Consider the following 27,186-nt stretch of genomic DNA (forward strand, 5'->3'; position numbering starts at 1 on the left):
ATACAAAAAACAGAAGGAACGAATCCCAAAGCATCATGCTGAAGCAAAGAAGCTAGACACAAAGAACATATTATTTGATTTCAATCATATGACATTCTAGAAATGGCAGAACCAAGCCATAGTGAGAGAAGAGCAGAGTGACTTGCCTGGCATCAGGGTAGGTTGAGGAAGGGTCAGTGAAATACACTGGAAAGGGGCATGAGCTAATTGGGGGGGGGGGGTTGGAAATGTTCCAGAGCTTGAATGTGGTAGTATTTACATGGGTATACATAATTAGCAAAAGTCATTGAACTATGCACTTTACATGGTTGTATTTTATCATATGAAAAATATACCATAGTGAAGCTGATAGCAGTGAGTTTACAAATGGTTTTAAATTCCTCTTTTGGACTTTCTGCATTTTCCAAATTCTTTCTCTGAATTCATTATTAATATTTTCATCAAAATAAACTAATTAAATTATTATTTTTATCCACTTTTTTTGCCCTCGCAGTGTACCTTGTGTAAGTACTCTCTGCAAGCAACCTAGTTAACTCTACCAAATATAATCAAGATCTACAAAAGTTATGTCTTAAATCTTCCTTATGAGATATATATATATATATATCGTGTATAGATATATATACACACATACTATATACCATAAACACACATACACATACATTTTCTTTTACCCAAGATACTGGATTTGTCATTAAAAACAAAACAAACAAAAAATAGCCAAGAATAATCAGCCTGTGCGTTGGAATTAAGGTTTATAATTTTCTTTATCAGTTTTCTGGAGCTGAACTGTACAGCCTTCTTGTCTGGTTATGTAAGAGCGTGCACAGTGGCAGGTGAATGCCAGGCAAACCCACCACACAGAGAATAAAAGCACCTGAGCCTTGGTGAAGCCAAAAGCAGATCAGAAGTAAAAATCAAGAGTATATGAATTTTAGCAAGTTAAACATATTGTACAATGAAATGGGTTTTTAAAAGATCAGAAATAGTCTCAAAAATGAGAGTCGATTCTTTGAGATACCCAGGACAGCTAACTTTACAATTGAGCCTTTGGCGGCTAAAGCTAACAAAGAAATTATGTAGTATTACTTAATTATCCTTTTCCACTGAAAGAGAGCATGCCAATTTTCTGATAGAAAGTGTGTTCCTGGAGCAGAACTCGAGACAGAATTTATTATGGGGACAGTGAACTTTTAGTAATGAGGTAAATGGTATCTTCAAGAGAATTTTTTGGGGTTTTTTTGTTTGTTTGTTTTTTAAGTCAGAAACTGCTCATAGACATTGAACTTGTGCCCAAGAGGGCAGTGGAGGGGACCCTAAGATAAAGACTTGATTAAAAAAAATGATCAGTTTGGGACCCAAGGTTAAGACATTGCTTTCTGCTCATCTACTATAAACCAGTGGTGGCAGCACCGAGAGAGAATAAAGGGAAAACAGTTGAAATACTCATTCAACTGTTTTCCTCAGCTATCAGATATATTAGGAGAGCCTCTGGCTGATGATGCTGACAATTTATGACTGCATCCTGTAACAAGTGCCTGGAGTGCAGACTTCTCTGTTGCTGGGGTGGCCATATGCTTCCCATACCAGATGGGTAGGAAGATGTCATCCTGCTGCGAAAGGTGAGGAGCCAGACAGAAGGCTATCTCACTTTAGAACAGGTTGGGGGACAGCAGGGTTTCCTTCAGGTAGAGCCAGCATTTTCTTCAGGGAAGAGCTTGCTGTCTTCTAAAGTGCTTAAGCATGTGCGTGGTTCAGACCCAGAGTTTTACACAACCTGGGAAAAAAATGTCTGGAGCTCGAAAATATTTAAGACAAGTCTTACAGCAGATCTCCCTGGTCATCAGAATGACTTGAGTATTAACACTATGGCATGTCTGCCTTTTAGGCTACATCTTGATGTGTTTGGCAGTGTGAGTAAGTTACAGGATGAGCTGAAATCTTCACCTGTGCCTTGGGGTTATAGGGTTTTAACACATTTATACTCTTGAATACCTTGCAAATGTAGTTCGCAATTTTGGTCAAAGTGATGCCGAGACACTCTGGTTTAGAGTCTTCTTTTTTAAAATAAACTTTATTGGAGTATACTTACAAATTTGTGCTAGCTTCAGGTGTACAACAAAGTAAATCAGTTATACATACACATATATCCATTCCTTTTTAGATTCTTTCCCCATGTAGGTTATTACATAGGATTGTGTAGATTACCCTTTGCTCTACAGTATCTCCTTGTTGGTTATCTATTTTGTATATAGTAGTGTGTATATGTCAATCCTAACTCCCTAAATTAAACACCCCAACATTTCCCTTTGGCAACCATATATTTGCTTTCAAAATCTTTGAGTCTCTTTCTGTTTTGTAAGTTCTTTGTATCATTTTTTATTAGATTCCACATATTAGTGATTTCATATATTTCCTTCTCTGACTTACTTCACTTAGTATGAGCATCTCTAGGTCCATCCATATTGCTACAAATGGCGTTATGTCATTTTTTATGGCTGGGTAATATTCCATTGTGTATATGTTCCACATCTTCTTTATCCAGTCCTCTGTAGATGGACATTTGGATGGCTTCCATGTTTTGCCTATTGTAAATAGGGCTGCAATGAACACTGGGGTGTATGGAGTTTTCTTGAGACTATTCCTTACTAAATGAATACAGAGACTAGAGGAAGGCTCAATTTAGTTCAGCATAATTTAATGTCCCAAGTGATAACTCAGCCGCCAAAAGAAACGAAGGAGATAAAACAACAGGAATGGGCACTGTAGGGGACGTTGAAAAAAAAGTAAGTAAAGCACTCTTAAAGAGCTTGAAAAGTACAAAGACATGATTGATCTTTTAGATTTATCATGTCATTTAAATATGAAAGGGGAATTAGAAACTATGTTAAGGTGCAGCTCTAATTGGTAACATTTAAATTAAAGATTGCACCTGCAGGAGGCTAGTCTCATCACAAGTACTGGCCAGCAGTAGAGTTTAGATACAGATCTGAAGAAGCCTTCATAGACATACATTCTGTCTGCTCCTGTCTGTTGAGCTTAAAGGCCAATTTAATGAACCCTGCAAATAAGATGGAACTTTAATTGTCAGGTGTTTTCTTTTTAAAGTGATGGAGTTATACAAATAGAACTATTTAAACTGTGGGTTTCTGTAAACATCCATGCATAGGCCATTGTGTGAGCAGTAATATTACTAAATCTGTACTTGCTATGGTCTTAGATAGCTAAAACTAAACCTCTAATTACAGAAACTACACGATAAGGTACAGAGGTTATTTTTTTTTTAAAGATTCTGAGCTGAAATTGCTCTGAACCAATTCTAATGTACAATAATCTCTTGATTCTATTCCAGTTTTACTTAGAGGCCTCCTGCCCCTGGAGACACCCATACTTTATTACGATTCAATTTTTTTTTTAGTTAATTGCTTGATTCTGTTAATATTTTAATGAGATATTTGTGTCTATATGCAAGAATGAAATTGATTTATGGCATTTTTATTAGGTTTTTGTATTAACGTAATACTAGATTTAGAAAACAAATTTAGAATTTTTTTTTTCCTGTGGCCTGGAATATTTCAAATATCATTGGAATTTAAAGGTTAGTTAAACCTCAACTGTGAACCCATCTGGTCCTGAGTCCTATTAAAAATAGCAGATGTTTAATTTGATCTTTCAGGCTTTCCACTTCTGAGGCGATTTTTCTGTAAATCTGCATTTTGCTAGGATGTACTGTTGCTGTTGTTTCACATAGTATTCTCTTAAAATGCTTTCATTTGTATGAATTCAAAGGGTTTCTTTTCTTTTTCTATTTTCTCACTCCTAATTGTGCCTATACTTGTTTTTTTTTGGTTGTTTGTTTGTTTGTTTTCTTCTTAATCAGGCTTACAAAGGACCTTTCAATGAACTGACTTTTGATTTTTTCCCTTCTCTTTTTTAGTTGTTTGTTTTTAATTAATGCTTGTTTGGATCCATGTTGATCCCTTCTTCCTAGGTCTGTTTGCTTATTTTGCTGTCCTTTCTTTAATTTCTTAAGATGAGTATATCATCCACTTTTCACCCCTCTTCATTAATAATAAAAATAATTAAGGATGCATTATTTTTTTCCTGGTGCTCCATAGACTTGATATGTTAATTTATCTTGCTTTTGGATAAATTGCAATTCCCTTTTCTGACCCAAAGATGATCTGAGATATGTTTCTTATTTTCTCAGGTAAAGTTTACATCATGCTTTTATGATTTATTTCCAATTTAAGGATTTTGGTCAGAGAAAGCTGCCTGTAAAATCTTTAAATTTTTAAGATTTCTTGAAGTTGTCTTGTCTAGCACAAGATTAATTTTTTAAATGATGCCTTGTACATATATTAATTAATACTGTCTAAATATAGCAAATAGGAATGTAAGATTACATCTGAGGTCAATTTCATTGACTATATTCTTCAATTCTTCTATGCCCTTATCATTTTTCATCTACAAAGTATGTCAAATTCTAAGAAAGTTTTATTACTATTTCCTATTATACGCTCAAGTGTTTCTTGTATTATGGATAATTTAGTTTTATATAGTTGACTATATATTGTATAGTATGTATAGAATTATTTACTTATTTATTTATTTATTTTGCTTTTTAGGGCCATGCAGCACCCTCGGCAATGGTAGTTCCTAGGATGGGGTAAAATTGGAGCTGCAGCTGCCTGCCTACACTACAGCCACAGCAACTCAGGATCCGAGCCACATCTGCGACCTACACCACACCTCATGGCCACACTGGATCCTTAAGCCACTGAGATAGGTCAAGGATCAAACCCGCATCCTTGTGGATACTAGTCAGGCTCGTTTCCACTGAGTCACAATGGGAACTCCTAGGTAGATTTAAACCTATTACATCTTAATCACTGTTCATCCTATGTCTCCTCTTTTGCATTTCCAGAACTTACATTGTATGTTATTAGCAGTTACAGAATTTTCTGCTGAAACAGACATATTTGTTCCCTATTATTTGAAAAAATATAACCTCCCCACTAGGATTGATTCTCATCTACAAACATGTTTTTTTTTTTTTTTTTTTTTTTTTCTCCCAATCCTCCCCAACTAGATACGATGACTGGAAAACTTCTCCTCCCTCTCCTCCTTAACACACATCAAAGCTTTGATAGTCTTTGTTTGCCTTTCACTTTCTTTTCCTCCCAACCTGAAGTTTAGGTTTTGATGTAGCATTCTGCACAATTTTAACCTTTGTCTTCTCTTTCAAATACTAGCCTTCCTTGCCAATGATGGGTTTAAACACACTCTGTTTGGGACCAGCGCACCCCACGGGCTCTGGGAGGAATGAGGTGCTGGTTTCTCACTCCTGTTCCCTTCTCTCATCCTCTCCTGCACCTCATTCCCTATTTGCTCTGAGCTGCTATTGGCATTTCCTTCCGATGGGCTGTATGCATGAAGCAGCTCCTGACTTACTGCCTAGTCTCAACATCTTTCTTTTGCTCTGACAGATGAATGGTACCTTCAGGGAGCATCAGATTCTAGTGCTGTCATCCTTTTCTCTGTTACCTGCAGCTGTGATGTCATCTTCTACCCCCGTGTTGCCCATGGGTTCAGTGCCAGTCTGATTCTTTCCTTCTGCAAGCCACTTTCTATGTAGGGGGTTATATGATTATATATTCACATAGAATTCCAGAGTTTTCCTGCAAAATGCTTAGACATGCGTTTTCTAACTAATCCAGCCTGGAATAGGGTAAAGCCATTCAATATTTACACTCAGGTCTGTCCCCAACTCCACCAAAGCTTCTTTGACTATTTTTCACATTTTTGCCTCCTTCTTCTGTTTTTATTTGTTCAGATTTTTCCTCCTTTTTCTCATTTTTTTCCTATATGAAACAAATTTTATTTGTATATTAAACTCCTATGTCTCTCCTCATGATTGTCATCTTTTTATCCTTTTAATCTGTGCATGGACATATACTCTGCTCCCAATATTCCAGGCAACTAATTTGAGTCTTGCCAGTGCCATTTTCTCTTTCTGTTTGACTCAGAATTTTTTGGTTAAGAAAGTATGCAATTTTGTAGTTCAGATATATATATATATTTGTGCTCCACTTGAATCTCTCTCTGTGTATATATTACTTATAATATGTATCTATATTTAATTCACTTTGTCATTTCTAGTGACTCTATTTTTGCCAAGCATGAGATTCTCTAACCGCCAGTACCCCTTGAAGAGATTATTCTTCTTAGTCAATAGATTGGGATTCAGCTCCTGTTGAGAAATTGCTAGTTAGATGCTGGAGGGGAAAGTGGTCTCCCCTCCAGGTGATCACCCTCTCTCTCCCCCTCCTGGCCTCAAGAGCAGGGGGCACTCAGCCCACTTGTTCAGCTCCTTCTAGGCTTCCCAAGGACCCAAGAGAACCAGGCCATTCCAACCAGGCAGATGCTGAGATTTGATCTTTCACTTAGAATCCCAGTTTGCTGTGAGAGAGGCTTGTCCCAAGTCCCAGCACTTTCTGGTATGAATGAAAATCCCCTGAAAGGGATTTCTAGTTCTTTGCCAACTTACAGGAGAGCAAGTCCTATAGAAATCCTCTTCATAGCTATTCCAGCAGAGTTGCTTACATCAGCCTGCCCTTTGGCTCCCGACATGGCTCAAGTGAGTTGGATTAAAGTTGGAAATAAGGAGAAAAGAGAAGGCACTCAGGTTACCACTTCGCCAGGTCTGTTTCAATCACTCAGAAATATCTTCGGAGAGATCTCTATTAAACTCAGAATGCAAGCAGCGGCAACCATGACTAATTAGCAGTAGCACTTTAAGGTTTCTCAAACACATTTGATCCTTGAAATCACCCTGTGTTGTGGGTGAAAAAGCAGCTGGAAAGTGCTTAGGTCAATTGCCTGTAGGTACAGGTTGGTTGAGAACAGTAACAAAACCCAAGCTGTTTCTCCTCAAGTCCAAAGATATTTGCACAACGGTTTTAATAAGCAAGAGGGAGTTCAGGCTAGTTTCATCTTGTCTAAAAATATATGGTGGAGTTTCCGTCGTGGCGCAGTGGTTAACGAATCCATCTAGGAACCATGAGGTTGCGGGTTCGATCCCTGCCCTTGCAGGGACCAAGGGTTGACCATCCGGCGTTGCCATGACCTGTGGTGTAGGTTGCAGACGCGGCGGCTCGGATCCAGTGTTGCTTTGGCTCTGGCGTAGGCTGGTGGCTACAGTTCCAATGAGACCCCTAGCCTGGGAATCTCCATAAGCCGTGGGAGTGGCCCAAGAAATGGCAAAAAGACAAAAAAATAAAAATAAAATTTTTTAAATAAATAAATAAATAAAAATATATGGGCTTTGGGGTGGGGGTTGGATGCAAACCATTGTATTTGGAAGGGAAGGGCAATGGGACCTTACTATACAGCTCAGGGAAATGTGTGTGATTGGGTCTCTTTGTTGTACAACAGAACTTGATGAAACTTTGTAAATCAACTATACTTTAATAATAAAAAAATTAAAAAACAATAAATAAATAAAAAATAAAAGTATATGGAAAAGTAAGCACCACCTGACATCCACAAGAACAGAATGCTTTCAGACATTCCAGCTAAGAAAGAGTGATTTTTTAAAAAAAAATTTTGGTGTGATATTAGCCTTCTAAAGCCAAAAACAGTATCTTTTTTGCTGTTTTATTTGTTTTTGTGTGGGTCTAGAATTTTATTGCATATGTGTACATATAACTAGGTAAATATGTACATACAGAAAATCCAAATAACATAAAAATATACATCTTCATGCATTTTCCAAACTGTATAACTAGCACTAAGATCAAGCAATAGAACAGTACGAATACCTGAGAAGGCCCTCATGCTTCTCCCCGGTCCTTACCCACCTTTTGAAGGATGGCCACCACTCTGACTTCCACAGCCTAGCTGGCCTTTGCAAGAACAGCCTGACTTAGCATGCTACATCCAGCATATAACACCACCGAAGATTTGCTGTGCTCAATAAATGTGACTGGGATGAGTGAATGAATGAAGGCAGCAATGAATAACCAAGTGAATATTAAGTGAAGAGATCCTTAGAAGGTGAAACATTGCCAAAAACAGCTCCGGGGCCAGAGACTCAAGTGAATGAAAATCCAAGTTTAATTGGCTATGTGATTTGAGGCAAGTTATTTAATTTCTCTGAACCTCGGGTTACTCATCTGAAAATAGAAGCACCAAAGTCTATTTCATAGGGCTTTTGGCCATAAACCTTAACGCTAATGTACGAAGACCTAGTGCCTGGCACCTAATAGGCTGTTTATTATCGGTACCTAAACATTGTTGTTACGGCAAGAAAAGGAGCCAGCTGTCTATATTTGGGGCATGACTAATCCCCTTACCTTGATCTTTTATCTTTTAAGTAACATTCAAATCCTTTTTTAAAATGACATTTGAATACCATGGAAAGGGTTTATCCATATTCAGCATACTAAGGAAAAAAAAAAAAAAACGGAATCAACAAATAGAGAGTGCCATGGGAGTGATGTGACCAGTATGTGTCCTCAGATAAGGACACATTTGGATTGAGATTCCTGCTGCTCTGCCTGTAGTGTCCTCTGTCACAGTGTGTTCTCATGGACTTCTGACCCTCCAGGCCTTGGCTTATTCCTGATGGGAGATGACCGTCACAGCCTGCCTGAATTCAAGCCCAAGTTCGAACTCTACGGTTTGTTTTTTTGAGTCGCATTATAATCCAGTCTCACATGAGTCCCATCCATAGAGCTTCCCTCTTCACTTCAATATGATGCTGCTCCCACCTTCTCATGGATTTCCCTCTATCTGATGACCTTCTCCAGTCTCACTGCTTATTCGGTCAGAGCCAGCAAAGGATGCAGATAAGACATCCCTACCAAATGGCCACAGCCTTGTCACCCCTCTCTCCTGAAACGCCACGTGTAGCTCTTGCTCTTTGAATTGGTGTTGCTTTTGTGTTGCTTTCAAGTTAAAAAGAGTAGGCATGAAGGTAGTTGCTTTGAGCTGTAAGAAGAATGATTAGGCTCTAAAAATGGTTTGTTGTCTGCGTAACTTGTCCAGTGTCGGTTTTGGGTGTGCACATTTGTGGGAAGAATCATATCTACTTTCATTAAGTTGCCTAATTTCTCTGAGTTGCAGTTATCACCAGTGTAAAATGGAAGCATCTGGATCAAATTCCCCAGAGTGCAGTTGGACAAATGCACATCTGGAAACTGAGCGGAGATGGTGCCATTAAAATGCAGGCCGTGGAGGCCTCTCCTTAACCAGAGTTGCCACCGCTTAGAAGGACTTTTCAGTTTGGCATTTTCCATCTTCATCACAAAAATTGCAAAACACTGAGCGCTGCCTAGGGATGTGGTCTGAAGGGTTGATATTGAGCCTGCGACCTGTGCAGAATACATTTCATCATATTAATAATGAAATGCTGCTACTATTTGGCTGCTACTACCCATTTAATTGTTATCATTATTAATGATAATGATGCTAATACTATGTTAAGGATCCGCTGAACTGCATCATACCCCAGCCCCAGCACTTCATAGCTGGCACAGACTAAATATATATTGGTTAATGATTAAATACAGAGATGTCAGATAACATGCCAAATATTTTGCTAAGTTGGTTCCTTTAACTTAAAGCAACCCTGTAAACTAGGAAGCATGATCTCCAATATGCAGATGTAAAAACTGGGTAGCAGAAATGTTGAACAACTTCCTGAAGCCCCAGCACCTGATTGTTTCCCCTTGGGGAGTCTAACAATACCTTCTCTGGAATAGGGCCAGCTTTGGGGACCACAAGCGAAAGCTTCTTTTAGACCATTTAAAATTCCTCTATCCTGCAAACATGCCACTTCTTGTTCCCTGTCTCCCACTCTTTTTTTTTTTTTTTTTTTTTTTGCTTTTTTTAGGGCTGCACCCATGGCATATGGAGAGTCCCAGGCTAGGGGTCCAATAGGAGCTACAGCTGCTGGCCTACGCCACAGCCACAGCAACTCGGAGTCCAAGCCATGTCTGTGACTTACACCCACAGCTCATGGCAAAGCTGGATCCTTAACCCACTCAGTGAGAGGCCAGGGATCCTACCTGCATCCTCCTGCATCCTAGTCGGGTTCGTTAACCACTGAGCCACTAAGGGAACGCCTCCTTCTTCTTCTTCTTCTTCTTCTTCTTTTTTAAACTAGAATTGGCATGCTAGGAAGAAATCCTGACAGAAGGTTCCTGAAGCAGAGATGCAAAGTCTGGGGGCTTCTGCATCGGTATGAGGGTCAGAACGTGGGGCTGGGATCGGGAGCTACCTTTCAGCTGCTTTGCTGGGCTCTGCTTCTTGTCATTTCTGTGTCAGCGAGAGGTAGACAAATGGAAAGGTTGTCACCAGAGAGTAACAAGAATGATTAGAGGGCTGGAGGGATTGACTTGTGAGATAAGATGAAAAGACCTCAATATTTATCATTTGTCTGAGCCGTGACTGGAGGACAGACAGAATAACCATCTACAGATAGTTGCCGGGTATAATCACTTGGGACCACTGGATTCTCCAGGCAAGTGGATGCTGTTTGTCAGAAAGGAAAGAGGAGTGGGGAGAGTACAAAGCCATTCCCAGTCTTCTGAACGCCATGCCACCATGCCCCCAACCCATGCCACCCCACCCCCAACCCATGCCACCTCTTCTGCTCCTCTAGCTGGGAGGAAACTTCACCTCTGCACTGGGCCCAAGTGCAGTCACACAGACATTTTGTGTAGAAGCCAGTCTTTAGTACCTGGGAAATCATTTTGTCATGGCCAGATTTAAATTAAGGTGCCAGAGGAGAAGGGGTGCTTCTTTAACCCAGTGGTACTCAGAGTTATGGAACTCAGGTAATAACTTTGCAAGAGTCATTAGCCAAACAAGCCACAGAATACCTTCACGATCCTAGTTCCAGTTCCAAATGAACTAACATAAGTAGCCTTTATTTCTCATCCACAATTTACTCCTTTCTCCCTTGAGTGTTATCCTATGGAAGACAGAATTTCACCCCATGCTAAATCTTTTTCTGAGTAATTCATTGAATTCCAAAAGTACTTGAATTAAAAAAAAGTAGACTAAATACAAAATAGATGCTCAATGGCTGTTAGCTGAACAAATGAATGCATGAGTGAATGAATAAGTAGTACATATAAAGTCAAAACTGCACCTTTAGCCTTAAAATACGTGGTACCTAAAATCAGAGATGGATTGAGTAGAATTTAGAGAAATAGAGTTCCAGGTGACCTGTGAAAATCATTCATATCATTTGAAAGCCCCTGCCTGTATTGCTCTATATTAAATAAAAAATTCAGCTCAGGGAGTTCCCGTCGTGGCTCAATGGAAACGCATCTGACTGGCATCCATGAGGACATGGGTTTGATCCTTGGCCTCACTCAGTAGGTTAAGGATCTGGCGTTGCCGTGAGCTGTGGTGTAGGTCCAGACACAGCTTGGTTCTGGCATTGCTATGGCTGTGGCATAGGCTGGCAGCTACAGCTCTGATTCAACCCCTAGTCTGGGAACGTCCATGTGCCTCAGGTGCAGACCTAAAAAGACAAAAGACAAAAAAAAAAAAAAAAAAAAAAAAAAAAAAAAAAAAAAAAGATTCAGCTCAGAAAGCTACAGCAGGCAGTAGCTATGGATAAATATCATAGTCATTCTGCCCACATAGTAAGCAGTAGATGATTAAGGGTTTAGCATAGGGGAGCCTCGTGGTTAGGACTCTGGACTTTTCACCTCTGCAGCCTGGGTTCAATCCCTGGTCTGGGAACTGAGATCCCACATCAAGCTGCTGCATGCCATGGCCTAAAATGAAATGAAGTAAAATAAAAAAAAATAAAATACCCCTGTTATTCTTAAAAAAAAAAAAAAAAAAAAAGTAGCAGTGCTTCCATATCAGACCCTGTGGACAGAGGAAACATCAGCAACATTTATGGATTTTTTTCTGAGTTTTTCATATCTTGTTGATCACTGACTTTTACATCAGTTTTGATTTTTTTTAAATATTGTTTTAACAAATGTGTGTTAATAACTGAGGTTTTTTTGTTTTTTTTTTTTTGCTTTTTTTTTTTCTTGGTCTTTTGATTTTGCTGCCAAAAAGGTACTGCCTACTTCACCCTCCTCCTATTCATTCAGAGTCATTACTTTTTTCATATGAGACTGTGAAGGATTTCTTTTTGCAAATCAGGAGTTTTACAGAGCAAGCGGTAGATATTATTGTTTTTAGCTATTTGCTCAGCATCACATAAGAGAATAGTGTGTTTTAGGACTGACTTTAAATAGACCATCAGTATAAGATCAAATGCCTAATGTTTAAGTCAAGGACCTGATACTCTGTCACCGCTAAGCCAACTTTTATCTTCCTTTTCTATGATTCTTACTCACAGCAGAACAGTCCCTGTCAGAACACAGAAAAGCCACTTTTATCCATTGTTTCCCACTTAAGCGCCCCTGGTCCCACCAGTGCAGAGGCACAGAACCCTCTTAGTTGCTGAGTTCCCATTTGGGCCAGTATGGGGCGCGTACGCCTTCAATCAGGGCAATCAGTAGATACTTAAGATATTTCTTCCAGGTGCTGGGAGTGATCTGAAGTGTGGGAGAGGCAGTGACCCATGTTGTGACACTGCCCTGGGGGGCAACTGACTGAGGTGAAAGGGCCATAAAAAGGTCCCACTGATGGAGTAATGGGCACAGTCACAGGGTGTGGGAGGCTCTCTCGGATGTAAGAAGGAATGTGCGGTCAGTGTGGAGGTTGATGTTCTGGGAGCAGGTAATACCTGAGCTGCATCATGACAGCTGGTCAGACATTCTGCATTTGAGGGAGAGGAAAGGTGCTTCAGATGGAGGGGAAGTTCTGAGCAAGAGCCGTGAACAAGCACTTGTGTGCAGAGATGCCACCATCACGGCTAGACGGAAGAATGCAACCAACACTAGTTATTTTGCCAAAGAGCATCTAATGCAGGGGATGAGGCAACACAGTGCTGAAAGATAGAAAGGACAAAAGGAAACACTGAAGCCTATTTGGGGCTGGGGAACAAGGGGAAGGAGTTAGGACTGTCAGGGACCAGAGCTTGTAGGATCTGTAGAAAAGCTCTGCCCGCTGGGACCAGCTCTTGGAGGAGCGGTAGAGGGACAGCATGGAGCTGGGAGTTTGACCTCTGGGGTAGGGGCTTGGCCGCTGCCCTGCTGGCTCCCCAGACAGGATGACAGGAGCAGTGAGCTGAGCTGGGGAATGTGGGAAGAAGCTGGAAAATGAACCAGCTGTTCCTGGAACTCAGTACTGCTGCCTGGGTGAAAGAACGTTGCTGGGGCGATGCTGACAGAACAGCAGCCAGCAGAAAAAAGCAAATCCCTTTCCCCTTTCCTGCTTTCCATCTTTTCTCTCCCCTGCTGAAGAGTTAACAGGAAGCCAGCTGGCATGGAAGAAATTAGTCTGCAGAATCCCAGCCTCATCATCACAGGGCAGAATATAGAGGGTACACTTGGAGCGGAGAGCCCCAGAGGTTTGTAAGTAATGTGAGATGCCGCTAGCATCAAAGGGTGGGGTGAGGCTGGAGCTAGAGCTAGTTGGAGCCCCAAGGAGGAAGGGAGGAAAAGCTTCCTAATACCCTATCCCCCTTGTAATGCATGGCCCAGAAGACAGTGCCTTCTGGAAGGAAGAAGCCCTATCTGCCTTCTTCCTAGAGAGGGTGGTTTTAACAAGTCAGAGTAGGAGGTGTGCAATTCACTACACTTACAAATGGTTGGAAGTGATCTTCAGCAAGTCACAGAAAATATTTAGCAAATGATTAACTAGAAACATCTTTCTTCCTTTTGTTTTCTCTTAGGAAAGCACTTCATTGTTGAATGAATAACCAAAGAAAATTCTTTGCAGGATCTAATGATGTAATTCTAATTAAATCCTTTTTAAAATTAAAAACAGACTCTGAATAATGTGTTTAGTTAAGTAATGGAGTCCCTCAATAATCTCTACACCAAGTAAATGACTTGAAACCATTTATTAGCGATGAGTCTCCCATTGGCTTTTCCTCTGTGGCGTCCAGGGGAGAGCAAAAGACCAGCAAGAAAAGAGTGAAAGGCATCTTATGCAGGTGACCAACTATTTCCATTCCACATCTTCACCCAAACAGCTTTGTAGAATGTTAACTCCAGGCAGGATCCCAGAAGGAGCCTTAGAAAATAGCCCGATTCCCACCCTTTAGGAAGGCAATAGTTGATCATTGACCGGAAGAGATACGGTGGACAAACAGCATTGTGTATGCCTGTGGCAACATGTCTGTTCATCCTGGAGAGAGTCTAAGGAAATATGAGGCACATGGGGCCTGTTCAAATATATGTCTTTTCTTCTTGCTGATGGCCCATGGTGGGCACTGTTACTTACTTTTTTGTTCTTTTGCTGATGTAGGCAGGAATCTCTCGCATAGTGAAAAGTAATAACACTGTGTGGTAATGTGCATAAATCAATAATGCATTTTAGAACAATTACTAATGTAAGTCCCAGGTGTCTTTTCTCATGGATGGATTTTTATATTCGTTGGAAACTAACAATCACTTTAGTATGTATCCCTAATTAAAAACTGTTGAATAATTTCCAACAGATATTAAGTAATTATTGGCAATTCCATGTCAGCACCAGTAAATAATTATCTTACCTTGTAACACGTAATTAAAATTACAGTGCCCCCCCAACAAATCTTAAACAGTCATAAATAATTCCAATTGTGCACCAGTAGCAGCCATGTAGTCAACTCGGTTATGTTTATAATTTAAAATGACATTTTTCATTTGACTGCTGATTTATGAAATTTTAAAAAATCAATTTGCCTTTCTTAATGGGCTAATGCCTTTTGGGGATACACCAGATGTTCTTCTGCCCAAGGTTGGCAGCTGGGCAGGAAAAAATTAGCCAAGCATATTGATACAAGACCTAAACAAGAGAAGGGTAGTAATAATGGGTGGCAGGGTAAAGTAAATGAACTGGAGATGTGCTGGGAAGTGGTTCTTATGCTCCTCATTTGGATGAGGTGTGTGGATGTGAAGCCTGCAGTCTGCAGGATTCCCTAGGCACCTGTCTGCCCCTCTTCCTCGTTGCCATGGTATCATAGAGATGTCAGAGGACCCACACAGGATGCCATGCCCTTCTCTTCTGCTGGGGATCAGGGTCTAAGCACAAGGAGCAGAGGGAGGCTCTTCCAAATGCTTCAGTACACCTTCCCTCCTACAGCTTTGCTTCCACCAGAAGAAAGATGTGATAGGAGAGTTGGCAAGAATGAGGAATGCAAAGCCTGCTTGCTTTAGAGCAGATGGCAATCTTCTGATTGAGTCACTTAATAAATATTTAGTGAGCACTTATTATGTGCTAGGTATTGTGGTTGGTGTTGACTTTGGTTTTTCTAAGTTTTAATAAGAAAGGCAATACACTCCCTTTGTTACTTCAGCTCCAGAATTTAAGATCTATTGATCTACATCTATCAAACTGTGTGTTGTCATTGCCCATTTCTACTAACATGTGAATATCAGATGGCCAGGTGTCCAGATCACCTCCAACTTTATGGATTCTGAGATGCTATCATGGGTCATTCTGGGCATCTGCCATCTCCTTCAATGTAGAAGGGAAATGACCATCTGTACCAACACCTGCCTTGGGTTATTTAGGTGCTTTCAGGAGGCAGATGGTAACACCCAGTGAACTTCTAACTGCTTGTTCAATGATCTTTCGCCTACAAGACCATTAAGTTTCATGAAAGCAGTCTTTGGGTCTATATTAGTCAATAATACGTTCCCTGCAATTAGGCCAGTGTAAATATTTGTTTGACTAATCATTGATTAAAATTCTAAAACAGTCAAAAGAACAGAGAGCAAAATTGCTAACACCTTGCTCCCTTTATAATCAATTATAATCTCCATCTTGAAAGATCAATATGACTACATACTCTACATACCACCCCTAAACCTGATATGACCCTAATCCTGAGTAGCATCCTGTATGACTCTTAGTGGGGAGGGTGCTTCAAACAGTCCTGTGTAATCGACAGAGTCAGGCTAGGGTGTGGTGCTTGGCACAGAGCATTAGGGTGGCTCCAGGGACCACGTCAGGACTGGTTTGATCGGGGCTAATGGACAGCTTTGACTCTTGCTGGAAGAAACCCTACAGGTGTACACATCAGATCCCAAAGGACTGGGTTTACTTGTTCTAAATCTTCAGGTAGCTTGTGGTCCATACATGGGGTAGGAGTCATTGAGAAATCTAGGTTGGAGGGGAGGGGTGGTGATAAAAGGCTCCTGAAGGCAGTAGAAGAACCTGATTGTCTTCGGCTTTGGAGCCCATCCTGGCTCGGTGGAGATACAGTTTTGTTCTGTGCACCAGAAGCAAGGAGGTGGGTTCTGGAGCGTGGAATCCAGTGACAGCTGCTCAAGGCAGGAGTTACACAAGGTGGTCACTCCCTCTCTGAGGCGGACACAGGAGAGTAGCTGTGAAGAGGGGAGGAGAAAGTAAACAGAGAGTCCATACATTTATGAGCCTGGCTCAGTTGCCGGGCTGGCAAAGTATATTCTGATAGTCTTAATAAAGTACTTGATCCATCTAGAAAATCACTTCTGACAGTTTTGCTTGAATAGGTAGATGAGTGAAGGTTTGAGCGGACAACAGAATCTTTTCAAAATGATGGTTAGAGTAAATTCGATCAAATACCAGGTTGAATGGATTGGTGTGAAGGGACAAAGCTAGAGGATAAAAATGTAGTGCTTTTGTAAAGCAGTAGATTCATGTGGGTAGAACCAGGGTTCTCAGATAGCTGTGTTTTGGGTGTCATCATGGTTTCATTAGCAACTAGTGACACCCAGAAGATGATGCTTAATGAATTTATACATTTGTTAAATTCCAAAAGGATAAAGAGATTTTGGCAAGTGGCAGAAGGATACGTCACACCTTGTGTCCCTAAGAGCTCTTCCCTTATATCCTCATGTAGCTCTAACACAGAAGCTTCCAGCCAGCCATTTGCCAAACTGTTTTTCTTTTTAAAGGAGGCTGATTTGATGACTGCTTTATGTAACTCTAAATTCCAGTAATTTAAATCATGTATCATTTTCATCTGCTCTCCATCGCTACTCTGACTCTGTCCTTTGAGCTCTGATGCTTCCATCAAGGATGGGAGTTCTCCTTGTGCTACTGCCTGGTCCTGGCCTCTTGCATCACCCAGGGTAGCAGCCCATTGTGATGGAAACAAGTCGGACTTTGACCTCAGGTGATTCTGCTTTTGTCGTTGTTTCTTCCTTTGTTTGTTTTTAGGGTGACATATGGAAGTTCTCAGGCTAGGGGTCGAACTGAAGCTCTAGCGGCCAGTCTACACCACAGCCACAGCAACGCTGGACCCTTAACCCTTGAGCAAGGCCAAGGATCAAACCCACATCTTCATGGACATTAGTCGGGTTTGTTACTGCTGAGCCATGATGGGAACTCCCTGATTATAGTTTAGATTCTAGTCTACCTCTTACCACTTATAAGACCTTGGCCACTTTTCTTTAACTCTGAAACTTACTGCCTTTATTTAAAAACGAAGAAACAGTAGCCACCTCCCAGTTTATTAGTGTATTTAATGGTGTGACACACATAAAACCCTAAGTGTGGATCTTGGCATTTTCTAGATCCTCAATAAATCTCAGTTCCCTGTGCACTTGGCATTAGGCCAGGCAGAAGGGCCATCATTGAAGGAGTGTCCAAGGGCTCCTGGAAGTGTTGATCCGTAGGAAGCAAACAGCTTCACCAACATAAAGGGTTTGAGACTCTGGGAAAGAAGAGTTTATAGAGGCAACTACCATCCCTATGGCCTTACTGGTGGAGCTGACCTAAACAAGTGTTGTTCCTGTTATTCCAAGATGAAACCAGTGGGCGAGGAGTTTTGACAGCTGGTTAGCCCATCACTCTGTGTTAGTCCCAGAGGATGTGCTTTAAAGCACAAAATTCAGGGCGTTCCTGTCGTGACTTGTGGAAACGAATCCAACTAGGAACCATGAGGTTGTGGGTACAATCCTTGGCCTCGCTCAGTGGGTTAAGGATCCAGCGTTGATGTGAGCTATGGTGTAGGCTGGCAGCAGTAGCTCCAATTAGACCACTAGCCTGGGAACCTCCGTATGCAGAGGATGCGGCCCTAAAAATCAAAAGAAAGAGAGAGAGAAGGAAGGAAGGAAAGAAAGAAAGAAAATTCAACTTGTGTCTCTCCCAACTTGTGTACACTCTCAGAGGGAGCTCTGAAACATGGGACCTTGGGTGTTCCCCTAAGAGGGCTACATAGCTCTCCTTCTCCCCGCAAAAGATTCACATGGGCTAAAGAAATCGGATGGGTCCATTTTGCTTTGTTTAAATAACATTTGGTTTTGCTGCTTTTAATCATTGGCTCCCCTGAGCCTGGCACGCTTTCTGCAGCACACACTGGCTGCATACCTAACAGATATTTTGAATACAACAGCTTGACTCCCCTGCTGCTTGGATGATAGCAATTGGCTAGGTGTTCCCTCCTCTTCCTTCTCCCTCCTCTATGGATACAAGGAGATTTCAAGTGCAATTTGGCCTTGTACATCACATAGCAATTTTCCTGCAGAAACCACAACCTCCAACGACTCTACTCTAATCAAATCTATCAGGCCCAATTTAGGGGCGAGCTTGTGTCTGTTTATCAAGGAAATGGAGTTGAAATTGCCCCCTTTAATGGAATCCCAGCTGCCCACCATAATCTTTCATGTGGATGTTTGAATTAACGGCAGGCCATGGCCCATGATCTCCAACCTTGGAATTTGATTCCAGTTATAGGCAATGGCTATAATTTCTGTCCTGGGATGCTCAGGGATATTAGGGCATTTTATGTTAGGGTTAGAATTAATGTGTCAGGGGAATTAAAGAATTCGAGAGCAGTTGGGGGAAAATGAGCATTTTTATACTATACCTGATGAGTCACCTCCGCATCAGATCAAACCCACTATGACCCTCGTGAAATATTTGTGCCAGGTCCAGGAAAACGAAAACCAAAAAACCGAGGGAGGACTCTTCCTGTGCTTGAGATTTTTAAATCAAACAGAACAATGATGCAGGTAGCCCTGAGCGCAGGGCAACCCACTTGGCTCAACTGCATTTTTGGTTTTTTTGGGGGGTTTTTTTGCTATTTTTTTTTTAGGGCCACACCCACAGTATTTTGTTTTGCTTTATTTCGTTTTGTTTTTGTTTTTTTTTTTAGGGCTGCTCCCATGGCATATGGAGGTTCCCAGGCTAGGGGTCAAATCAGAGCTACAGCTGCCGGTCTACCACAGCCACAGCAACTCAGGATCTGAGCCCTGTCTGAGATCTACACCACGGCTCACGGCAATGCCGAATCCTTAACCCACTGAGCAAGGCCAGGGATAGAACCTGCAACCTCATGGTTCCTAGTCGAATTCTTTTCCACTGTGCCACAACGGGAACCCCTCAACTACATGTTGAATCGCCTTACTGGGTGGGCAAAGAACCCAACCAAGGTGTCTAGGCCTCTGAGCCAGGGAACAAGCCCACAACCTCTCCTCCTGTTCATTCCTGCAGCAGCCTAGGGGCCCCTCGATTTCCCAGCGAAGCCCCAGATCCCTTTAGAGACTGTCTTCGATCAGGCAGGTGGAGATGGACAGTACTGTGGCCATGTGGCACCAGGGCAGAGACCTTTCCTTTTTTAAATGTTCTGGCCAGGAGACCTTCTTATCTTCTTTCAAGCGTTGTAGCATCTTGCATGTATAGGGAGCTATTCTAACCAATTTTTTTCTGGCACATTTTCATGTTTTCATCCCATTTTATGCTCACAGTACAGAAGGGAGGTGAACTATTTATAATGCAAGTTTGTAAATGAGGAAACCAAAGTTAAATGACACATCCAATTAACGGTGCCACTGGAACAAGGCCTCCTTCCCACAGACCGTGTCCCTCTCTAACATCCTGAATGCTGTCCCGTACCCTTTGTGGGAGCGAGCCCCCCGGCACAGACCTCCTGCCCCCCAAGACCTTCTGCCACACCTCCCTTCTCCCCCAAAAGAAGTTTCTCCTCATCCTCCCCTTCTCTCAAGAAATAATTCTGAGCACTTTACAATAAAAGGTAATAGAGATCCTCTCTTTGTGAAATGCACCTGCAGTTCTACCTCTTTGCATGGAAAATAAAGGAGTCCTAAATTAGAGAATCATAGAAATGTAATAAATGTGGGGAGCAAGCCTATTCATTTTCTTCAAGAGCAGCTAATGCCTCTCAGAAAAACCTCCCATTTAGAATTAATTCCGCTTTTCTCTTGCATCCTTTTCTCATTCCCTCCCCTCCTTCCAGGCCAGCCTCTTTTCATTTTCCTTAGGGCCATTTGCATGAAAACGGCATTTCAGCTACTAGGGGTTTTATCTGTTAGTGTTGATTCTCCCTCCAAATTCCTAATACTCTCCCAGAGCCTTCATCTTTGCACCCACCTAGTGTTGGGTGGCTTGAGGGAGAATTTGTGACTCTCCCTGGTACAAGCGGGCATCCTGGGGGCCTGCATGGTGCCGAGGAAGAGGAAGAGAAGGAGGAGGTTTCTTTTTGAGGTACAGGTGGGGGCAAAGTCAGGAGGATGGGCTGCCAGGCTGCCTGGGGCATTTCTCCCCCAAAGCATCATAGAGGCTCTGCTTCTGAGCTGCGGATCCATGGTCCATCTGTGTTGGAAGTGCAGGAAGCAGTGGCTAGTTTCCTGTGCAGCCAGAGCTCTGCCCCACCTTCCTTCCTGCACTCCAGAAGGCAAGGGATAGCTTGAGCCCCTGTGAAAAGAGAGGCGAACAAAAACTTAGAGCTAGGTCCCCCACTTTTTGAAATTGCTCATGAGGTTATTGATTGGGCTTTACCCCTTCTGTTGTGCACTATCCTTGCTACGTCTCACTTAGGAAGGATCGGATGCGCTGCCTCAGGCGTGGGGGCTGTGAGCAGATGCCCACCCCGCTCTGCCTGGTCCAGCACGGTGCCGATCATGGGCACATGCCCATGATTCTGACACTCAGCGGGCCTGGCATCCTGGGGTTGCAAACACTTCACAGAACTGTGCACAGCAAATCAGGCCCAAGGAGATAACCGTCCCCACGGCAGGGCCTGAGCTGAAGTCTGTGGGGTGTTCCCCTTCCTTTCATGGACATCCTTGGTGAGACAACCTTGAGCACTTACTGTTGACTGTCATTGCTATACTCCTTTCCCAGCTCATCTCTTGAGGTTTATCACTGACTTATAAATGATCAAAAAATCGGCTGAATCTCAATCCATCCTACACCCTTCTGCAATGTTTTATCCGGGCATCTGTTGCTCTGTGAGACTGGCTTTCCCATTCTTCCCCAATTTTGGGGGCTACTTGTCTTCTGTGCACACCCCCTTATCTTTCTCTACCTCCTAAGCAAAGGAATTCTCTAGGGTTTTGTCCCTGACTTTTTTCTTTTTTTTATACTTGCTTCCTTGGCATTCTTCTCACCTCCCACTGTCCAATTATCACCTCTGTAGGAAAGATGCCTAAATCTGTCTCCAGCCTTGACTCTTCTCTTGAAATCTAATCCCACATGTATAATTGCCTGAGGAATAGCACCAGCTCTCTCACCCTGACCTCGAGTCTGTCTCCCAGATCTGTTGATCTGTTGATTCTAACTTTATAATTTCCCACCCTTCCTTCTCATCTCAGCCACCTCCATCCTAGCTTATTATTTCATTACTTCTCATTTGAACTATCTGGACAACAATTAATTAACCTCGCCCCCTTCTGTCTCTACCCTGCCTGTCTCTGCTGTATTAATCTTCCCAAAGCATCCCTCTGACCTGGATGATTCCGTATCAGAAACCATTCATGGTACCTTCTTTGCCAGGAAAGTTAAGTGCAGTTTTGTTTTTTGTTTTTTGGGTTTTGTTTTTTTGTTTTTTGGGGTTTTTTTTTTTTTTTTTTTTTTTTGCACGTGTGGGTGAGGTATGGGTAACAGGCTTGATGGTCACTGTTCCTGGAGCATGTGCTGGTAGACCTCAAAAGGTCGACCCTCTCCTTCCCCTTTGCATGCACCAGCCATTCCAAGTCACACTGGACCACAGGGAGCTTCCTGAACATCACCACTGGGTGATGCATCTGAATTCCATCATGCTGTTCCCTCTGCCAGATTACCATTCCCTCCCCCATCCCACCCAAGCTCACTCCAGCCCCATCTTGACGAACTCTTTATCCTCTTTCAAAACTCAGTGTAAAGGTTATATTCTCTGCAAAGTCTTCTTCCATTTACCTTGGCAACCTTAGCCATTCCCTTCTCTACTCTCACGATGCCTTGTGTATTTCTGTGTTATAATATTTGCTTCGATAAGGCTGCGGCCACCTTGACCGCCTTAGGCATCTCTGTAGCCACAGAATCCAATATAGACTAAACATGGGATCAGTCACCAGCCTCATCCCTAAGCAATCTGGAAGGTTTATTATTAAATGAGCATCCCCGTGAATTCCTAGCTCTTTGTTTTGCCCTGGTCTTTCCTTCCAGCAGGAATTCCTCTTTATTATCCACTCACCAAAATTCTTCCATCCTAATAAAGCTCAGTGTAAATGACTTCTCCCACAGGAAGTTTTCTTTGATCTCATTACCAAGTGTACTTTGGGGAGTGTATGTGAACTCCAAAACATGGAAAGAACATGAATTGTAGGTACCAGATTTGCAGTAGATTTGGACTCAGGTAAATAGAACTTTATTCTTCCATTTTTCAAAAGTTTATCCTGCTCTAATAGTACAACTCTCTTTTCAAGGACAATAATACAAGTGATAGAACCTGGAACACAGCAAATGATCAATAAATGTTAATTCATGTTCTTCCGTCTTTAAGGCACTTATCATTTTATGAGACTTAGCACAGACATTCATGTTATTTTCTTCTTGTCAATAATAGAACAAAGCTCCCAGTGGAAGAATAATATCTTACTCACATTTCTTTTCCCAGCGGAGACGATCAGAGCTCCTTATATAATTTAATTGCTTACAATATTTGTTGACTTTAATGGGGCAAACGGATTTTAAAAGCTTGATGCATCAAAAAGAATATGGTTTTATTATTTGCACAAAATCAAATATGATGTTGATGGTCATGCCTATAAAATGCTGGCCATCACACTTGGTGGGTAACGTAACCTACACGATAACATATTTCTATGGGAAAATTAGATTAGACACCCGTCATTTCAATTTAGTATCTTTAACAGAAATGTTCCTTGTCCTCTCTGTGAGGACTGCCTCTTATATCTTTATAAGCATGAAAAAATGAAACAGTGTTGACCTGATAACATTCTTTTCAAAAGTAGTCAATGAGGTAAATTAGATGACCTGGTAAATTCTGTGCAGTTGAGCATTTCTATAAATCCAAGTAAAAAATCTTTGAAGAACTTTGTTCTCAAGTATGGGGGAAATTATAAAGAATTATTTATATGCCTTCAATGCCTATGGCTCAGAATATAAGCACATTAAGGACATCTAATAACTATCAAATTTAAAGATCTCTGAACTTTAATGTTCTGTTTTGATAAAGAAAGCCAGGCCAGTAATGACCACCTGGCTTGGGTCACAAAGTTGGTGTGATATCTGCATTGAGGCTCTTGATTCCAGAGTTCGTTTTCGATTCCACGCCCCCAAAGCCTAATAAATTGCTGGAAATAGAAAACATGCTCAATAAATATTTATCCAAATTGTGAAGCAAATGAGGATGATTTTCCAGGCTTTTATCATGTCACCTAGTGGAATTCATGCTGTCTAGTGCTGCCCTCCTATTTTAGATGGGATGACAAGACTCAGAGAGGACAAGGAACTTGACTGTTGTCACACGACAAGCTCCTGGCAGGACGAGGAGCAGAGTCAGATTTCAGGTTTCCTGGTCTAAGGCTTTTCACACTCCTCACACCATTTCCCGGATGTGATGATACACTCTTTCATAATAGAAAGAACCAATTCCAGTCACCTAATATTTATTAAGCTCTTATTATGTTCCGGGCATGGTGCTAAGCCCTGCAGGGATTACAAGATGAATTACACAGTCTCTGCTTTTAAGTTCACAAATTTTGATGGAAGAGTAAAACACATAAACCGTTACTAAATACTTATTAGGAAATAAATACTGTAATGGAGATATAAGGCAAGTGCTGGTGGGCTCACTGTGAACAGAGTTCGTAAATTGGATAAAGGATGGGTGAAGTCGAAGGCTGTGGAGTGGTATTTACGGAAAAAGTGATGGTTGATCTGATCTTGGGGAGAAACACAGGGCAGGCATAAGCTGCTAGGAAAAGGAAACAGTTTGAGGGAAGGAAAATCTGGGAGAGCGAAGGAGGAAGAGGATGGAACTGAAACAGCCAAAGTTTTGCCTTGAAGGAGCTGAGTAGGGATGTGGGATGAAGGCTGGGCATGTACATCAGCAGATCTTTGAGAGCTCTGCTTGGGAAGTGGGACTTACAGTGTATGTGACGCAGAGCTGTCAAGGTGGTTGAAGGTAGGATGCTTTTTGCAAAACCACTGTGGCTGGAGTAAGATCAGAGTAAAGAGACTCAGCCAGGAGAGCAGTGGCCAGGGCCACTTCAAAACCCAGAAAAAAGCTCTCCGAAAAGGAAAATGGTGCTGAGAATAGAAAGACTTTCCCCATGGGAGAAACATCATGGTGAAGAATTAGCAGCCTGGGCACTGGATTCAGACTGGCTGTCTCCGTTGTGTCCTTATACAAATTCTGCAAATTCTCTGTGCCCAGTGTTTTAACCTGCAAAATGCCCACTCACAGCATTGTCAGTGTAAAGTGCTAACAAGGATGCCTGGCTTGGGCACCCAGTAAACATTAGAAGTTGCTGTTGATATTAAGATACTAATGCAGAGTATGGGTTTCCTGAGAAGAAGCACTTTTTTTCACTCACCAGCCTCTTTCCAGGGCTAGAAAAGTGTCTGATACATAGTAGGCATTTAATAACTATTTGTTATTGCGGGCGTTGTTCTTATGTTTTCTCTTTGTATCTTATGATAGGATTGTATATGAATTATTTCCATAAAGATTGTAACTGGTGTCTTCAGACAGGGTGTATTGATATGTGAAGGATTATTAGTATCACAATCTTTTCTGAAACTATCACTTTCAATGTATTCAGCAGAGGTCTTGGGAAGTTTTAAGCTTTAGATGAACACTTCACCAGCACTGTTCCTTGAATTTGATTTAGAAGATCAAGGCGTTAAGTTTAAGCTGTAATGGAGTTCCTATCATGGCACAGCGGAAACGAATCTGACTAGGAACCATGCATGAGGTTGCGGGTTCGATCCCTGGTCTCACTCAGTGGGTCAAGCATCCAGCATTGCCGTGAGCTGTGGTTTAGGTCGCAGATGTGGCTCAGATCTGGCATTGCTGTGGCTGTGGTGTAGGCCAGCAGCTACAGCTCCGATTAGACCCCTAGCCTGGAAACCTCCATATGCCGTGAGTGCAGCCCTAAAAAGCCAAAAAAAAAAAAGGGTTAAGCTGTAATGATTCAGAAGCTTAGGGTCCTCTGTGGCTACTCACTGACACCGGGTCATGAGAGCTGAACCATGCTCTTTCTGTTATGACTCACTTAACTTATCTTTGGAATGGGATGTATAAGGTGACCTCAGAAACAGTTCTTTGTTGATGAGTGGACATGCATCGATAGCTTAAGGAGGTGGGAGGGCTCATGGAGAGTATCAGATTCCTGATGATAATCAGGGACTGGCTGTCCACTTATAAGCCTCCCTGGTCTGGACTTCTTGTCTCAGTGGGACTTACTATGGGTCCCATGCTCTGCTAAAGCATAATGGAAATAAATGTCAAGAGCCATAGTTCCTGTGAGCTCTGAACACAAAGATATCATACTTGTTAAAAGGTAGATTCAGTGAGGAGAAGGAGTGCTCTGATGGAGATGCTTATAAGGATGAAAACGAGGGAGAATCTGCTGCATTGAGTGGAGCTGGTGTTGACCAGGGAAGGTGCTGCACCATGAGCTGGGTGTCCAACCCTGAGTTGGATCAGAGAGGATGGGGTGTCTCAGTGGTAAATAGCATGTGCCAAGCTTGTACTAAGTTATCACCATGAAGCAGCCCCCACAGGAGGAGCATATTAGGAACTAGGCTGGAAAGGAGGAAGGAGTCAGGTCTGTAGAAGAATGCATGTGGAGTTCCCATTGTGGCTCAGTGGTTAATGAACCCGACTAGTATCCATGAGGATGTGGGTTCGATCCCTGGCCTTGTTCAGTGGGTTAAGGATCTGGCGCTGCCGTGAACTGTGGTGTAGGTCACAGACACGGCTTAGATCCCGAGTTGCTATAGGCCAGTGACTACAGCTCCATTTGGACCCCTAGCCTGGGAACCTCCATATGCCGCAAGTGCAGCCCTAAAAAGACAAAAGCCAAAAAAAAAAAGGAAGAAGAAGAATGCACCTGTACAAACACATGCACAGATACACACACACACACACACACACACACACACACACACACACACCCCAAGAGGCCAGTGGGACAGAAGAAAAGGCCAGCCAATGAGGTCAGACAGGCCTGGACTGGATTCCTGACTTCTTGATCCTTTGGGGTCCTAATTTTCTCATCGGTAATACAGGATTCATTGCACCTACTTATCTGTTCTCCTGTGAACAGAGCTGTCTAATCACATCCTGGACAATAAGGACATTTGTGGATGCATATACTGTAAGTGGACATGTCTGCTTCCATGACTACGCACACACAATGCCACATGTATAAAATACTTGCTGACAGTAATTGACCTGGTGTTGGACACTCAGTGCTTCAGGTCTTTAGTTTCTTCCCTGATTCCTATAAAAGCCTTTGGAAGGCAGCATAGTCAGAAGATGACCATGCAGCAATGGCATTGGCTGGCTTGCAAGCAGGTGGCATTTTAGCCCTGTGCCCACCTTCCTGGGATCGCTTGGCAGCAGAGGACGCTGGGTCTGATTCACTTTCTCTAGGGCAGAGGGCACCTCCACGCCTGTCCTGGGGGATCCCTATTGTTAGTTCATGACCAGCCTTCCCCGAGCTACCAGCCACTGCGATGGGGTGTTGGTGCAGGACAGGGGACCATGGTGGGGGAGGAACTAAACCCATCCATGGGCACCAACAGGGTGGCTTTCTGAGTTACCTCCAGCACTTAAACTGGGTTTGCACACAGCTCTCAGAATCTGCC

The 27,186-nt window shown here is 42.3% G+C and overlaps 1 protein-coding gene and 1 long non-coding RNA gene across 5 annotated transcripts in view; one reads left to right on the top strand and one right to left on the bottom strand.

The window, feature by feature from the left end:
• Nucleotides 1-27,186, top strand: part of NTM (neurotrimin) — a 1,001,303-nt gene that overhangs the window by 425,088 nt on the left and 549,029 nt on the right. The window lies entirely within an intron of this gene.
• The window catches only part of LOC146399937 (uncharacterized), a 31,847-nt gene continuing 17,456 nt past the window's right edge, over nt 12,796-27,186 (bottom strand). Inside the window, exons 2-3 of the long non-coding RNA XR_014815590.1 lie at nt 25,443-25,529; nt 12,796-19,224 (exon numbers count right to left, since the gene is read on the bottom strand). This is a non-coding gene — a long non-coding RNA (uncharacterized LOC146399937). The remainder of the gene's footprint in view (nt 19,225-25,442; nt 25,530-27,186) is intronic.

The sequence above is a fragment of the Sus scrofa genome, chromosome 9, assembly GCF_054392235.1.
Source record: "Sus scrofa isolate SSC_HxYL_T2T_F1_AM1 chromosome 9, Sscrofa_HxYL_maternal_Yorkshire_Landrace_v2.0, whole genome shotgun sequence".
NCBI classification, from domain to species: domain Eukaryota; kingdom Metazoa; phylum Chordata; class Mammalia; order Artiodactyla; family Suidae; genus Sus; species Sus scrofa.